This window comes from Passer domesticus, chromosome 1 (assembly GCF_036417665.1).
Source record: "Passer domesticus isolate bPasDom1 chromosome 1, bPasDom1.hap1, whole genome shotgun sequence".
Taxonomy (NCBI): domain Eukaryota; kingdom Metazoa; phylum Chordata; class Aves; order Passeriformes; family Passeridae; genus Passer; species Passer domesticus.
The window spans coordinates 134,199,392-134,217,423 of record NC_087474.1 but is presented as its reverse complement, the minus strand read 5'-3'; the positions used below and the strand labels follow the sequence as shown (position 1 = coordinate 134,217,423).

General features: G+C 35.9%; 1 protein-coding gene and 2 long non-coding RNA genes across 7 annotated transcripts in view; 1 reads left to right on the top strand and 2 right to left on the bottom strand.

The window, feature by feature from the left end:
* The window catches only part of RALYL (RALY RNA binding protein like), a 376,689-nt gene that overhangs the window by 155,727 nt on the left and 202,930 nt on the right, over window positions 1-18,032 (bottom strand). The gene's annotated exons all lie outside the window — the stretch shown is intronic.
* Window positions 6,796-8,745, bottom strand: LOC135289635 (uncharacterized). The gene is made up of 4 exons (XR_010352391.1): window positions 8,584-8,745; window positions 7,997-8,114; window positions 7,823-7,867; window positions 6,796-6,935 (listed from the first exon to the last, which is right to left on the bottom strand). It is a non-coding gene; the product is annotated as an uncharacterized LOC135289635 (long non-coding RNA).
* LOC135289638 (uncharacterized) lies at window positions 8,756-17,080 on the top strand. Its single transcript, XR_010352392.1, has 3 exons — window positions 8,756-9,070; window positions 14,726-14,864; window positions 16,950-17,080. It is a non-coding gene; the product is annotated as an uncharacterized LOC135289638 (long non-coding RNA).

The window sequence follows — 18,032 nt, the reverse complement described above, 5'->3', positions numbered from 1 at the left end:
ATCAGCCAAGTTAAGAAACAACATTCCACCTACCCCTAGTGGGAATGTGGACCCTCACAAGTTGGTCAGGACGTTAAATTTAGTAGAGTTCACTGGGGTGCCATTAGAAACCAGTCTATCACAAAACCCCAATGTATGCTATGATTGAGACAAGCCAGAAAATTTCAAATCAAATGCCACCACTCCTACATCTAACAGTGAATAAAGAGCAATAAATTACACAACACTTCCCACAGAGTCATCCTTTTATTATACTTTTTGATGAAGTGGAGAAAAAAAAAAATAGTGTCCTTTCTCTAGAAAAAACTTCCGGTGAACAGATTGCACCCTAACATGACATAAATGTGCAAAACCCTTTGTGTGTTCAAATAAACCTATGGACAATCCCCAGAAAGAGAGAAATTCACAGCCATCATTTCTTTGCTGTCTGAGGGCTCCTAGGAGCTGATACTTTACCATACTCCCCTTCAAATGCCACAATGCTGTGGCATTAAGAAAATAATTATGAGAAACTTCAGCAAGTAAGGAAAGTGCGATGGCTATGACTGAGGAAATACACATTATAAGCAGGTGGGAAGAGTTTAAAACTCTGTACCCTAGACAGCACTGGTGTTTGCCTTCAGACTTACATCCAAATTGAGAAATGGCTGAAAAGCCTTGAAACTGTTAATATTTGACATATTCCTGTATTTTATTTCCCCTCATCTATCAAATATTTCGGTGCATCTCTCTCTCTTGCGCTCTTTCTCTCTCTCTCTCTCTCTCTCTCTCTCTCTCTCTCTCTCTGAAACAGTCAGCATATTTCAGGCTGTAGAACTTACTTTCACCTCCCTCAAACATCAACTTGCATTGACCTGTCACAAACTTCCCCATCAGCCCCCATGACTGATTACTGGGAAGGAGCAGATGTCCAAGTCTGTGTCTATCATGGAAGACAGCTCTCTCTGTTATTTACTTATGTGATAAGCATGGCCCTTCCTCCTGCTGGAAAAGCCAGTGCTGGAAGGGAAAGCCTGGTACTGACTGAGACATCTCCTTACATCTGTGTGCAAAACCAGCATATAAATCCATTGCTGCAGCTGCAAGGAAGTAACTAATTATAGACTGGAGCTACTGCCTGGAACAGCACAGAAAATCTGCCACTGTGATAAAGGATGATGGGTTCTTGTGGAAAGAAATTCAAGTTTCCCTTTCTTTTCAGAACTATTCTGCTTCTTGTATAGATATTTACATGTGTTTCAATCTAAATTGAGCAGGAAGTCCCTTGTACTTGTACATACTTTCCACAGACCTTTAAACATTCCAAACCTGAAAATGTACTGCAAATTGGTGAGAGACGATAAACAAAAAAAGGGGCAGTAGCAACCACTTATAGGTTGAGGAGAAGAAAGCAAACCAAGAAAATTGTATGCTAGAAACAAATATGTTGGATTATCCTTCTATAAACTCTGATGGTTAACCTGTAATGACAATTAACTTAGAAGAAATCAGTTTTTGTCCTTTGCTTTTCCGGCTGTTCAGGACCAAGAGAGCTCAGAAGCTTCACCATTGAACAGAAGACATTCATCTAATTCTCATTGTCATAGCATTAATCTAGTTCTAATAGGGATAAGTCCTCTTGTTCAACAATGTCTGGAATATATATTTATTTAACTACAAAAATATCTGGAGGGGTTGATTTTAAGATTTATAAAGCAAGTGAAGGTAACTCTTTCTAATATAAAAACAAGTCACCCAAGTAGCTGCTGCGCTCTAATAAAAGAAATATTCATGTTTAAATTTTCCTTCAATCCAAATACAGTCTTGGTTGCAAATTTTTTTAAAAAATTTATTTTAATGGAGATTTTATTCACCTGCTTTCAGAAAAAGTGTATGCATAGAGCTGAAAGGTTCGAGTACTAGTTTACCGTTTTCTCTGAGACTCATTTAAACTGATTAAGGATCAAAATTTAAGAGCCTGTTCTTTGACACAGCAGATGCAGAGATTTGAAATAGGATCTTCTAGTGCCTTTTATAAACATTTTTTACTGAACTAGACAGGCTGTTGTGATGCTTTCCCACCTTATGATATCTTTAAGCTTGTTCAAACTGTCTGCTCTTCAGATTCTCTGTTTTGATAATAACCATTGGCATATAGCTATTTATATAATCCAGTGGTGAAGATAAGGACTGCTATGTGACTTAAGAGGAAACAGTTTGGCATGTGGAACTAAGCCTGAAAGTCCACTAATTAAATACTTTCACAATTCTGACCCAGTACAGTTTAAGATATTGTGTTACAGAAAACATACTTCTAAGCTCATGAATCATGCTAAAAGTTCAAAGGATGCTGATTTGTTTATTTGAGCTTTTTTTTTTTAATTCAGGAAATTTTGCCCTAATTGGTGTTTAGTGTGTTTAGTGAGGAATTTCAGTTAACTAAGGGAGTTGGAGAAGGCAAAGACTCAGCTTTGCTTGCTCTTAAACCCTTGACCAAAATACAGGACATATCAACTTGGATAGAAGCCCTTCTATCAGTACTCTAAGTTTGACCCAGTGTCTTTTGCTATACTTTCGCTGTTACTTCTCAGTGCTAAGTCACAATGTTCTGTAGCACCAGTTGCACATCTCTGTGCAGACAGCTCAGTGCTGTTACAAGATCTTCAAGCAGACTCAGTGGTGGTAGAATCAAGAAGTTTCTGGCCACATCAGGAGCAGTGAAATGAGGTGAACAGCAGACCTTCTCATCAGGAAAGGAGAGCATTCATCTAACTCTAATAATAAAGGAATATCCTGCATGTAAACCATTTAATACAACAGCTTAGCAGGACATCTATGATGTATAAGCTATTGATGAGGTCTGAAAGCAGCAACTGAGTTTTTAAAGTGACCTTTCCCAATAAATTGACTTGCTGCTCATTTGGCCAGACACTTAATATCTAATTCATTTGGCTTTCAGTCATTTGTTAATGACCTTATCCTTCTTCAGAACTTAAAATGTAATTCAGAATTAGTCAATAGGCACATATTGCCTTAGTTTAGAAACATTCTAAAGTAAGTGGTCAGTTATTAATTTATGTGGTTTTCAGTGTCATTAATCATGATAAATTAATTCACTTTACAGTTATACGTGATATGTAACTTAATTTGCAAGAGTTGTTTGGTAATTTTGCAATTAAAATCAATTATCTTAAAATGCTACCTAGTTTCCAATATCTACTTTTTTTAGATGTTGTTGAAATATATTTTGCATAAATATAAAGAGATCAGCAAAATTCTTAGTTAAAAATGCCTTGTAAGCAAAAGCTTATGCTAGATCTCAGACTCTGCATGTTAATCAAATTCTAAGAGTAGCAGCCATGGAAACACTATAGCAAAGGCAAGTCAATATTGAAGCAAATATAAAAACAGTTAAGGAAACTATCCCTTAATGCTCACCCCGTGCACCATTAGCATATATTTTTCACCATACAGTTTTCCTGTTCTGGGGTGCAGGAAGAAAGTGGGAAAACCATACAATTGAAGATATAGAAAAACATTTAAAAATGTTTCAGTTAAGATGAAGGTAAATATGAAGCTTTTGATTAACCTCTGTGGCTGCTGAAGTCCTACCTGTATTCATTTTTTACTAACCTAACATTTAATACTTAATAAAATTAAATTATGAACAGCACTTAAAACATGTTCTAAATTAATATCCTATGTACTACTAGGGTCTGGCTGAGTGATTTTTCTTATTTCCTGCCATAAATTTATATTTCATGAGTCTTACCTCTAGTCACCCAGGTTTACAATCTAAGTAATGGAATTTCAAGTAATAGAATTGTAAAAGTAATATATAAGCATAGAGAAATTACATATGCTAATTCTGCATTGTATATCAGTGTAAATTGGTTATCTCCACATCTAAACATAAATTTTAAGAAACACAGAGCAAAAATTTGAAAAGGAATTTTAGCACAGCTAATTTAATGACAAGGAAAAAGTATGGTTTCTTCTTTGGTTTGTGTTTGTTTGTTTGTTTGGTTTTTTTTGCTATGTTTTTAAGTGATCTCAGACTCTGCATCTGTCAACAAAGGATACATGGAAAGTAACGTATTCACTGGTGAAAAGAGCAAAAGGCCAGGATGAGACAGTCAATAAGACCTGTGTTGCCTAATTTCCTGATTAAAGCTATTGCTATCAGAACAAGGTAATTTTGTCTTCTCTTAAGGCTGCAGTTACTCTTCATAAAAAAATGCAAAATGGTTGACTCATACATGTCTATTGTGAATGACAGAAAGAAATGCTGAGTAGTAAACTCAGTTCAGATCCTCATAAAACCAAACTCCTCGCTGTTCAAAAGAACTCTTGAAGTAAAGACTAAGGAAATCTCACTTAAAATTAATAATTCACTTTGAGCTACAATTTTGTAGCAATAGTACAAACTATGTGCTAATAAATTTTTAGAAGGTTAATAATAAAGGCTACGTTTTGGGTTAAAAGCTAGGGTGGGGAAAGGAGACAGAGCAACCCCCTTTGCAAGCCCTAAGCACCAAACTCAATTTCTGATAACTTCCTTTCATTCATTAAAATACCCAAAACCAAACCAACCAACCAACCAACCAACCTGCCCACACCCAACACCCCACTACTCCTGATTCCTGAAGCTAGAAATCAGAATAAAAATATTAATATACTATGAAACAAGTATAAAGATTGTTCCCATGGATTGTTCCCATGCTCCCTATGCAGCTCCTGACTAGAAAACCAGGTGAGAGGATAGACTCACCAAAGTCAAATATATGGCTAAGTTCTAAGTAGCAAAATATTTCTGCCCAAGCCTTTATAATCACAGTTTTAGAAAGTGATATAAACACAGTATCCTCCAAATAAAAGGCACAGGTGTGAAAGAATCTGGTTTTTTTTTCCTGTCCTCTTCCAGGATAAGTGTGAAGTTTTTTGCATTCTTTTCCTTCTTTTAAGTTTATCATCTATTTTGATTTCTGATACCCTACCTCTTTGAGACACTGGCAATCTATTGCAAAAAATGGAAGTTCAAAACAGGATTATATTTTAATGGTCTTTGATTCAAATGCTGAACTGTAATACCAAACCAAGACACATACATAATCAAAGCAAACCAAAAAGAACTTAAAACCTTCCAATGAATGACACTGACATTTTATGATAGAAAAGATAACAAGGTAATTTTTTTTACCTTTCTGTCATATTAGAAGTTGTAGTATTTTGCTGTTGTTATTTTATCTCATTTGGGGTTTTTTTTCTATTTACTGAAAAATGTCATTCCTTTCCAATATTGAAATTCTGCAATCAAGTTTACATTTCAAAATCTGTAATAGAGATCCATCACTCATTTTCACTCCACAAAGAGGAGCAATTCTGACTGCAGAAAATTTTCCAACCTTGTAATTAGGGTATTCATTTAAAAACTCAGAAAGCCAGATTCCGGTCTCTCTTGTATCAGCCTGATGCAGGACTTAATCCAGGTCAGTGCTGTAAATAATAGACTCTGGTGCTTTGTAGTGTGAATATCTTTTTCCAAAAATGTCTCTCTCCTGTTTCAGAGAAAATGGGGAAAGGGGGGTGATAGAAGAGACCCCATCTAGATCTAGGATGACCATTATGGTGAAGGTTTCATTGCAGTCCTTACAATTCTGCAGAAAAGTGTCATCTTAAGTGAGTGGCTTACAATTAAAAACAAATAAAAAATCCCAAATTAAAAATGAACAAAACCCAAACAAATCCCTCCAAATATTCCTTGTAGTAACTTCTCAGAGGAAACTTTCTGCAGCATCTTCTGGGTTAATGACTATGTGGAGGTATAACCTAAAAACAATAAGACATTTGAACTACAGATTTTGGTATAACGCACACTGAGCCTACACATGCTATCTTTTTTTGAGTGTTCTTCTTGTGCAGGTAAAAAGCTCTTCTTTATAAGCTTACAATTATATTTTAAAAAATCCTGATTTTTTAAAGCTTTAAATCCATGTCTAAATATCTAATGAAAAAAGTTGCATAAATAAAACTGTTTATAAATAAACAGTTTTATAATTAAAACTGTTCTACTGCACAAATATGCAAGCAAGTTGTCTACTATAATATTTGGCAATTTCCAAATCATCTGCTATACTGGAAACAGTCCGTATGTAACTTGATTGGCAGCCCTTCTTCCAGCTTCCCAGCATATAGCTCTTTAGCGTCTTTAAATATGAACCCTGCAGGATTATAGCTCTCAGTACAGAAAAAATATGTTGATCAGTAGTCAATTTTCATAACAAATGACATTTAAAGGTCATAAAGAATGAAAAAAGTCTAAAGCTGCTTCTATCTAAGTAAAGATCTGAATCAAATGCAGTCAAATGAAACAGTTGGCAGTATGGGTACATTAAGATATTTTACCCAGAATTACTTTGGCAAATATTCATTTTAACTCTTATGGATGATTTAATTACGTTTATTTTTGTCTAAAATATCTCTCAAATGTTAAATTCCTCTGTCTAACTTCAAAAGCATCCTGCAAGATTACGTCCTCCCAGTGATGGTACAACTTGGTTTATGATCAGGGACAAGGCTGTGCACAGAAGCTGAGCTCTGGGCTCCAGACATGGCTCAGGGAAGTTTCAAGGTGTGCAGGGTTTTCTGTATGGTTGTCCTTACTGCTGGCATAAAGAGCTAGGTCATATAACTATTCTAAAGAAGAAAAGCCATGAAGATGTGCAAAAGGCTTTACAACTCCTGTGTGATTTCAACCATTTCTCATTTTTTCATTCATGCGGTAAAGTGACGCCATACCTGAGAGTGTTTGGTATAATAAGGTTTATTCTTGAACTCCCTGAAATCGAATGTGATTTTGCTGATGAGAATGACTTGTTAAATCTAAAACACATTCTGTGGGCATAAAAGGAATATTGATCCTCATGTGAAAGAGTTTTGTAACTCAGAGATGTCTTCTGCGAAAAAAAAAAAATTATTTAAAGAAAACACATGTACTAGGATATAAAAAATGAACATTATCAAGCATCAGCTCTAGTTGTAATTTGAAAGAGAAAATTAATGTTCTAGAACAAGTAGCAGATTTTGTGGGTTTTTTTAGTTAAAATTATTTACCAGTCAAATAATGTTACAGACGTTTGCTTTAATTCATGTAGCTGGCATTTCTAATAACAACTGGAATGAATTAATTTTGATAGAAAATATTATTAATTTTGATAGGGTTTTTGATGGAAAATTTTTGATAGGAAATTTTGATGGAAAATTTGCTATTCTTTAGCCAGCAGCACTGGTTGAGACATTCAAAATACCCAGCAAATTTATTTAATTTTTACATTATTTGCCACCTTTAAAAGAAGAGCTGAAGTGACTACATTAGTGTAATGTTGTAGAGAGATAATTGATAAGACTTGCAAAATCTCAGGCAACACTCTTATGTGGGCTACTAAGAAATTTCAGGCATCAGAAAAATAGGTTTGCTGCCTGCCTGACACAGTTTTTTTCATGATTCAGGAAAAGGAAAAGGCTTGTTTGCTCATAATGGGATAAATACCACTCACTATTCCTAAAAACACTTAAGGAATAGAGGCAATTATAGTTTTTGCAGTAGATTTATAAATATAATTGCATGCAAATAATAAATATCAACAATAAACAATATTGTTTTTTGCAAATGCAAATAAATGAAAAATAAATTAATAAATAAAAAATTATGTTAGGCTTAAGAAAAAAAATCCAGCACTGAGTACTTACAGTAAAAAAAAAAGAGATTATCAAACCTGTCCAATCCTATGCTTATTTAATGTGAAAACTTATCATCAAATTAAAAGTTCTATGAGATCCGTACTTATTCTGTCAGATATCTGCAAGTTCAACTGGGCCACATTTATTCCTAGGAGAGAGCATATGTAATGAGTCTGATGAATGTGGGATGCATCAGCCCACCTTTACTTGTGTTTCACAGATGGTCTTACAATAAACCCAAATGATTGGGTAATTTTGCCTTTCAGGCAGAATGTACCTTGCAGGGTTTATGTGTAAATCTGAACATTCCCAGATGAGTTGGACTTCGTGCACTCATGCTGTCAAATTCTGTCTTGACAATGCTTTGAGCAGGTAGGGAAAACATCAATAGCAACCTTGACAAGAGCAAATATCACTAAGGCAATAATCTGAAGCAAAGCTAGCAAATAAAGCAAGTAACATCTATCATAAAAAAGAGAAACCAAAATAAAATATGAGCAGATTAGAGCATTTGGCCTGAACATCATGGTAATGCACTGTGCAACTGGTCAAATTTAACATGTTAAGTAGATGGTCTTGCTTTAACTTATTTGCTTGTCTATTTATCTATCTTTAGTAATATTTAAAGCATTGTCTAATTTTTTTTCCAAGCAACTCCAAATTCATAAAAATAAATTGTTTTTAAGGCATTCTTAGTCAGGGAAGTTGGACTAAAAGATGTCACAACAATGTTATGACCCTGGGATTCCATGGAAAACTCTGACCAATATGTGATATTAGAAATCTGCTCTGTAGGAGAATCACTGCTAACCAGATCAGCTCTCCAACTAGTCTCCTCAGCCAGTCTTTGAAACACCCACTTACAAAATATATATATGCCTCTTGAATTAATCATCCTGTTGTTTCAGTGAACTTTAAGATTCTCAGAAGGATGCAATCACTTAGACAGGAGGAAACAGTGCTAAAGAAGACCCTGATGAGGACAAATCTTCCTCTGTTTGTGAGGAACATGCACAGAGAGCACAGCCCCACTGTGATGTGCTCTTTGTGAGCTCTGAACTAGCTAGAACACTTATTTTAGCATAGTGATTTCATTCATAGGTGCTGCATGTAAGCATACCTGCAGGTCACAGAGATGTGCATCACTGTGGACAAGTTTAAATGTAATGCGACAAGGTAGACCACCCTTCCAAGCTTAGTGGGAAATAAATTCTTTTTGGATCCTTGCCTACTTTAGTGTCCAAAACTAGCAGTAACACTCAAAATAGTAGAAGTTCAGTATAAAAGCAAGTCTGCCAAATGTCCCTATCATCAAAGCACAGATGTGTTCAGTAGAGAATGAAATCTCAAGGTAATGAATTTTTAAAAGTTTTCCTTTTTGCCCACATCAACCTTTTCTTCAACTGTTAAGAAGTTCATCTTCACTCACTCCCTGGTCTTTCATAAGACTTTGAACTGAGGAGAAAGACTATTTAGTGCAATTTGAGAGAAATATTGGGTGTAGTAACAATAGACATTTGCCATATACGTTTGTTTGTACTCTCATTCAGCAATGTTTCTGGACTTTTTATAAAGAGTAAAGAAAAGAGACAGCTCCAGCTGTGAAAGCAGAGTTTTAGAAGAAGTTGACTTTGTTTTAATATAACAAAACATGTTTGAATGAGTCATAGGAACCTCGTGAAACCTTAATATCTCTTTGAGACCAAAGTATTCCTAGACTTAAAAGTTTTAAGTGTTACCTATCATCATTCAGCTTTATGTCTCTTGTCCTGGATCCTCTCAATTGCCTGAAACTCAGCAAGGAAGGGCAGATAGCAACACTATTGAGATGTAGTTAGTGCCTGCCAGCTGTTCAGTTATCTTTTCTAAAGATCATTCAGAAATTATATCCCCCTCATTTTCATCACAGATTGAATATTCGCTGTTTCATGCCATGTTTTCAGAAAGATCCTCTGGTTTATTGTGCAGCTACCTTCCAGTGATCCATGCAACCCCACAGTTTCCTTGAGGATAGCCTTGCTTTATTTCAATTCCCAGTCCTGGAAGTAACCAAGGTGTGAGATCTGTGAACATTTGCCTCAGACGAATTCACATCTCTTTCTTAGTGCTCAGGTTCCCAATTTGCCCAGTTTTTCTTTGCTCCACTCCTTTCCGAGCATGAGTGTTCATTCACCCCAGCAGACACACCTCACTCCCCTGCTCTAGCCACACACCTCTCACCTATATTCTTCACCTCCCAGGATGTCTGAAATGCTGCTTTCCTGCTGACTTCACTCCAGCTTTTCCAAGATGCCACCACAGGAGGGAAAGGACTAATTTTCAGTCATAAACTTCCAGCAGCTCCTTGCACTGGATCCTGTTGCTTTCCTTTGAAGTCGTGCCTGGTTTCCCATGAAAAGCATTGTTTTCAGGACAGCCTACAGAAGCCAGCAAGACCATCTCTGCTCCCAGCTTATATGACAAAAAATAGGCCTCCTGACCTAACAATGCTATTCAACAACAGCATCGTCAATGCCAACCATCTATATCGTTTCCTGTGCTATCAAAAATGGTATTTTATTTCAGCATGATAGACTAGATGTGATCCAGAAGCCACATGATGAGCAAGCCAGGGTTTAAATACTGTTCATGGGGAAAGATGCAATCTACAGAAATCTAGCAAAATTAAGTGAATAAGCTTTCTGGAGGGAAACCTAAGGGAAGTAAAAGATCTGTTTATATTTTTATGAGTGAAAGATAGTTATGACTTAAATTATTTTTCCCTCTTGGATGGAAGGACCATCACTGAGTGGACAGAGAAGAAAAGGGGAAACAGAATCTTAATACAGCTTTCAAGAATTCTATCTAGTAGCAGCTCCTGAAACAGATCAGAAAAAAATAAAATTATTTTTTCTGAAAACGAAAACAAGCAATAATTTTCCTGTGAAGGCTGCAGATTTAGCAAAGTTACTGAACTGCACAGCATCAACAGAACTGAACATAGATACATTTCTGGTCTCTGTCTTCATGACAGTGTGTAAGGAGTAAAGAGATAAAAAAGAGGCAGATCATCCTGCTAAGGTAGAAAAATGTCTCTCCTCTCCCATTCCCACCAAATTGTCTTGTCTATAGCATTCAACACACATTTTCATTGCTCTTTAAAAATGATTTAATGACCTATCCTCTCTGTAAAAGTCCTGGGCAAATACTGCCCTGTTCTTGCTTGCTTCTTTGGGGCCCATCTCTCAGTAAGGGGCAAAAGAATTCTTTTAAAGTGCTGATTCAGCCCTGGGGGCATAAGGACAGAACAGTGATAGGCAGCAGTAAATAAAAAAACTTAGCTAAGTTAGTTTGTTAGAGCTTGAGTTTATAGTCCCAATGGGACCTTTGGCAGGCCTATACTTCTTGTGTCAAAACAAACACAAATGGATATAAATATTCAACATATAAGAAGTGTTGCAGGGAAAAAGAAAGTTTTTTCCCCCTGCAAACTTAAAATCCATAGTTATTTTATGGCATGCACAGTTTAAATTTAATGAACAGAACTGAAGAATGATGTACAGTGCACCTAATGGAGCCTAGAAACACCATACAAGTAACAGATACCATGGAGAAGGATTTAAAATTATTCTAGAAGCTAGAGTAAAAAGGAAGGAGAGAAGAAAGGTTTAATTTTTTGAGTCATGTCAGAGTGCTTCTTCCTCGGTGTATTGACCTTACTCAGCCAAGGGAGGTCTCGGGAAGGAAGGCATCTTTTTAATTTCCCCCTACTCCTTTCCTGCAGCCATGAACTTCACCTTTGTATTGAAAGTAAAGGAAAAAGAAAAACCTTTGGAAACCTCACCTTTCCTCACCTCTTCCCTTGAATAATGTTGCTTAGCTAAAAATTATAATCTAATCCATGAACACTTAGATAGATATGGGACATTAATTTATCTTTTCATCCCCAGAGCAAAAGGTGTAGTTTCACACAGACCATGAATAATAAGTAAATGGCAAACACACTTACAAGTTAATTCTGTAAAGAGGTTGATACAACATATTTCCTTATCCATCATATTTCTTAAGCTGCCACTTATATTTTCTCCAGCTACTACTTATATTTCCCTTTACAATTTTAATTCCCTACACTTAACTAATATCTGGATAGTGGTTTATATGGTTGGATCATTCCAGGCTGACTGCAGTTCTTGCTCCCAAGTGTGGCTGCAGCAATAGGCAAACATTTCTATTCAGTTCACAAAAAGGGATGGGAAAAAAAAGGAAAGGACACAAAATATTAGTTGCACTCCTCTTCCAGTCCTTAGATATACAGTAGTATGGCTGCTGAGGTTTTACCCTACCAGTCCTAAAACTTCAGACCTTGATGGACAAGAAGGACAGGGAGCTCCTAGAGCTCTTTGCTGGCTGGCAAAATTGCAGAAGGCCTCTTCATCTATGGAAAAAGAGGAGGGAGTGTTTCCAGCCAGATGTGGGGCTAGGAGAGGTGCAAAGCTGTCTGGAGGGCACACAATGATTGATGTGGGGCTAGGAAGCATATAATTAATTGCTGTTACTATACTAAGAATGCATAATAAATTGTTTTAAGTCTGGAGGGACACAGATTAATTAATTGGGGCTTAGGGAGAAACTGGTGCTCTTAGTACCACTGGGCAATATTTTATGCAAATAAGTGTAATGTTATGCAAATTAAAAATCTACTGGGTTTTTTTGTGCCATAAGATATTGCTAGAGATGTGCTTGCATTGTAAAGCAAATTCCCTCTGCAGCTACAGCCTGACTAGAATTGGGTGAAGAAGGTAAAAATTATATATGTTCTAATATTATACTGTTTTTAAAACTTCATATTAAAACTACATTTTATTTAGATGCATACAAAAGCACCTCATTTCCATATATTCTTTTAGAAACATGTATTGGGCTACACAAGTAACTGTAAAAGGTACAGTAATGAAACTTTTCAAATTATTTTAAGACCTCTGTGTGGTTCAGCTCATATCTGGAAAGATTATTTACTTGGGAAGAGAAATTGCAGAATGCCCATGAGGAGAACAGCATTTCAGGGTAATGTGAGAGGATGGTAGTTGCTACACCCTGATATAAGAGAAAGAATCCTGGCTGCAACTACTGAAATAAGGATCTGAAATATGAGTGCAGTAAAATCTTAATCTTTTCTGAACTGGTGTCAGCCCAGACACAAAATAAAGAAGCATCAGGGATTAATCATTTGAGGAAGGAATTACAGAAGTGCTAACATATTCTCTGCTAAATTTTGCAACATTTATCTGAAGAGAAAACATTCAGAAATGTGGTGGATGTGTGGATCATCATTTGACATACTACTGCAAAGTAGAACATAACTGCTACAGAAGATGAATGAGATCACTAATCAAAGTTTCAAGAAGCAGTGATTCCAGCAAGAACAGTGCACTTTCTCCAAACAAATTTGATTGTAGCCCTTTGCACCAGTGCTAATTTCATTCTAAGAAAAAAAACAAAAAAAAAACACTTTAGACATTAGGATGGTATTAAGCTAATAGCATTATTATGTTGTCTGTCTTTTTTTTTTTTTCATTAAGGACAAATAACATTATGCCTCTGATGGTCAGAAAGGTGGGTTCAAATACATCTCTGCTTGTCTGGAATGAAAAAGTAGGTTGCGATAAAAAAAGAAGTTATGGACCTTATAGGGAAATCTTTTGCTTCTGTAACATAGAAAGATAAAATAATACTGATTCACATGTTCATTTTATTCTTACAGATTATTACCAGTTTTGTTAATATCTAGATAAATGTAAATAAGACCTTGTAAGAAATATATCTAAAAATATTCTGTGCTTTAGAGTGTTTTTAAGTCCTGTTGCCTCTCTCTTTTATTTAATTGGAAATGTCATTGAAAAAACCCTGGTATTTTGTTGGCTAAATCAAGCCATGCTTGTCATTAGGGGTGGGTTTTGCTCATCTAATTTCCAAAGGTGCAGACAAAACCAGGCCATTTGTGTAATTTGTATAGATTTATTACTAATATCAGACATAAATCTTTAGGGACCTTAATAAAATTAAAATTAAAATTTTTCTTGTTTTATTGTATTTATTCAAGAGTCTGTAAATCTCTGTCTTTGGGAGTTTCCGCAGCTGGTCCAGAAAAAATTCCATTCTGGTTTGTTACAACAGACCATAGAATTTCCTTGAATTAAGTCTGGGCAGAGCTAGAAAATATCCTTTATGATAACATCCAAGGTTTACTTTAGAAATTTTGACTGAAACTTTTGGTACACTGTTCCTAATGGCCTCACTGTAGAAAATATTCTCTATTTTGAGGTTTGCTTTTTCTCACTTAAGCTTCCAGACTTCAGATTTTGTTACACCTTTTTCTCCCATGCTGAAGTGCTTATTATCAATGTGTTAGATGTTATAGCTAGAAGAGCCACATTTTGACTCTTATTTTGGTATTTGTTTTCTATTTTGATACCAATGTCTTGTTTTATTCTGCATTAATGAGTTCCAGCATCTTTGTGCCATCTACAGAATTTATCAGTGGTTTTTGCTGTCTTTTCAACTGGGTAAAAGTATGATTAAAAAACTTATTCTACCAGAGATTGCACACAAGTCACACCTGCTGCATGATTACTTCCCATTTACCAGTCTTTTGAGACTAGTTTTTAATCCATTTGGCATGTACCATAACTATGTCATAAGACAGTTTCTTAATCGAATTTCCACTTGGAAGGAATCAAGTGCCTTGCAGAACTATGTTCCATCAGTTCAGCCTTATTATATGGTGTTAAATTGTAAAAGACAATACATGTTTAATTTCTCAAACTCTATTTTCTGTAAAGTCATGCTGATATTAGTAACGTTATCCCCAAGTTAATTGTTGATTATTCAAGTCCTGCACGAGCAATTCCATTATTTTTTCCTACAATTTAAGATAATTGCAATAGGATTCTTGTCACACAGCCTGGCCCTTTTACCATTTTAAATTATTTATATTATGTTCTTTTTTCTTTTTTTCTTTTCACTACAGGGTGTGCTCACAGGGTCCAGCCTTGGCAAATAGGCCAAGGATAACAGGATAACAGCAGCCAACAAGACAGGAGTGAGAGTAAGGTTGTGGTTGCGTGGGATGTCTGAACTGCCTGAGATGGCATTTGTCAAAATCTGATGTAGGTAAAGAGGAAAACAGCCATTTACCAAATTAAAGAGTAATTATCAGACTTACCAGAAGACACTTAAAAAAAAAAAAGTCAGCTAAACAGAAATGCTGATGAACATAGATTTGTGGTGAATGTGGTGAATGGGAGAGAAGGGGAGCTGGGTGGAGACCCTTCTAGATATTGTTGCATGGCCTGGGGGCTCTGCTTCTCCATAGGCACTCCCAGCTGCTGCACCCAGTTTGTGCAATGCCAGCATGGGGACATCCCAGAACCTCCCCTCAGGGGGTCTCAATCACCTCCCCTGGCTGCCACCTGGCCTTTGAGAGTGGAGGTGGGGGACACCTGGGCATGCATCTCCTACAACAGGGATGTGCTCAGCTGAGATTAGTACTAGAGAGGGATTTCAACATTTTGGAATAATTTCATAAAAATTTGCAAGTATCTAGAATTGAGTGTGATCTCTTGTTATAGATATGGGTCACGGGTTCCAATCAATTTTGTGGCAATAAATCAATAAACCACTTTAATATTGGTTTGATTTAAACTAGACAAACTAAACAATTTCTGCCTGTAAAAATTCTACCCTTCTGAAACTCTTACACCAGTTCAAGATTTACTGAAGGCAACTCCAAGTATTAGCAGCTGAGAACCTCCCTGGGGAAAAACCCTGCTAGTTCTTTAGAAATTCTGAGATTAAAATTACTTTAAAGTATTTAAAGATCACTTATTTTGTAGCCCTGTAATGATTTCTGGAATGGATACTATGTCATCATCATTCTGTGATCTGGATATATCTGTCAGTTTCCAAATACAAGAGAAAAAAAATCTTTACAGATTTATTTATTTTGAAACTAAAACAAAGAAATCCCATGTTTCTTCCCAGAAATGCATTGAAACCTTTTTCCAAAATCTCTTTGCTCTTTATATTTAAAGTACTTATAAATCTAATCTAATATAATTTTTCTGTATTTTCTATTTTTTTAGTTACCTTCATCTTTTTTGATTATGATTTTTAAGGTGTGTTTCTAAGCACACCATACTCTTTTCATGATTATCTATATATTTATTTTTTTTTTACAACAATTAAAATACTTTAATTTTTCCTGATCATTTCTACTTGTCTACCTCAAATTTTTCCAGATAGAACTTACTCACACCTACTTTCAAAGTTTATCCAATAGGGGATTATAAGCAGCGTGCATATTAAGCAAGCGCAGCTTGTGACCATTTGTACCTATGCAGAGCATATTTGTTCTATAATTGGTTCTTCTTTATCTATCAGTACTGATTTTTTCTGCAACAGCTTTTTAAATCAGAAAATTACATTTTGTAATAGACAGACATTTGGTTGGAGTCCAAATTAGGTACAAGACGCCTCAGTGAAGTATCTATTTTCTGTCTTTTTACACGGATTTGATACCCTCTCTCATTAACATATCTACCTTATTAAAAAAAAAACAAGTTAAATTTCTAGGTTATGGAAGAACATAGGACATTCTCTTCTTATCAAGATTCAAGAGCATAATGGCATGTAGACTGAAGGAAGCTTTATTGAAGGATAAAATGGAATTGGGATGTCATGCTATAGAACTTGCTGGGTTTTTTTTCTTTTCTCATTCTAGATATATTAGGATGGGTGCCAAGCAATCATTAGTAAGCACTTTTCATGTCTTTGTATTTCAGAAAATGCTGACTTGATGAAAGGTTAGGTGACTAGCCTTCATTTCTGTAGACATAAAAAAATCATATGCCAAAATGAGTACAATATATGGCAGCCATCAATTCTTTGGGATTTTCATTGTCTCAGCTCATGAATTTTATACCTTCTTATAAATTCTAAGAACAATTTGACATTTTCTGGTAGTATCACAGAGCCAGAGGAACCCTGTGAATACTAATGAACTTTTACTGGAACAAATATATGGTGTACAGTGATGATGCAGTTCACTGTCAAAGTATCTCACTATAGATATACTGCATACCATCAAAATTTAAAACAGATGGCTTGGAAGTCTAGTGGTAATTTTACATAACCACTAAAAATAAAAGATTACATTTCCTGTGAATTACTATCCCTGGACTGTCCTTTCACAGAATTCATGGAGAACATGGACCAGGACAGGGAAGAATGCTTCCAGGATTAATGTCGTGCTCCTGAGACTGGGCTTAAATCAGTGAGTGCCTGGGACAGCAGGCCAGACCCTGAACTTCTTTCTTTTTCAGGCTCTGCCATCAAGGCAGCACACAATTTCAGAGAGAAAAGATGTGAAGTTACATAAAATTTTAATATTTCATCTTCCTGTTCTGTGCCTTGTTCCAGTTAACTAAATCTGAATCCACTGACACTTTAAGTTTTAGTTTTTGTATTTTTCAGATTCTGTGCTCCTTTAGTGTGAAGTTCTGAGCTTCATGTTAGGGGATGGTATGCTCTCTTCACAGAGGTAGAAGAGAGGTAGAGGTAGAGGTAGAAAAAACAATTCCTTCTCTAGCTTGGGACCAAGGACAACTGATCCAAGTTTCAGGCCTAAAAGCATAAACAACAGTGTAATGAAGACAAAAAAACAAAAAGAATGGGACCTCATAAGCTAAAGCTATAACTGGACAATTAACTCCAATGTGCAAATGGACCAGAACTTATAAAACTGTGAGACCTTGTGACCTGCAGTCTATTTTGTGATCATTTTGGGTTCATCTTGGGTGTAGCCCTGGCTGAGCTCTCGCACTGCCCAAAGTGTATCCATTGAGACCTCCTAATAAATACCTACTTTATTCTTTAACTCTGTCTAGACTCTGTTCTAGGTCAGCCTTCTCAAGGCATCACAATGGTGAGATAAACTTCTGTGGTTCCGCTTTCTATGAAAAATTTCTGTCCAGTAGTTTATGCACTTCAGTCATGCTTCTGAACACAATCAAAGAAATCACAATTTTGTTTTTTTAAAAGCATTGTAATCGTGACTATGTTATTTCAAGAAAATTTGATTTAATGGGGGGGCTTGACCTGTTTAAAGTCAGGAAGTCAAAAATGAACTCCCAGTCTTTTTCATCCCTTGCCAAAATATGCCAAGGGTTTCTGTATTAGAGCTTTTGCTACATGAGGTTCTGCATTTCCATCCTTACCAGGATGCTGGATGTCTCATTAGACCCTGAAGGGAACAGCTCTGAGGAACAAGACAAGTA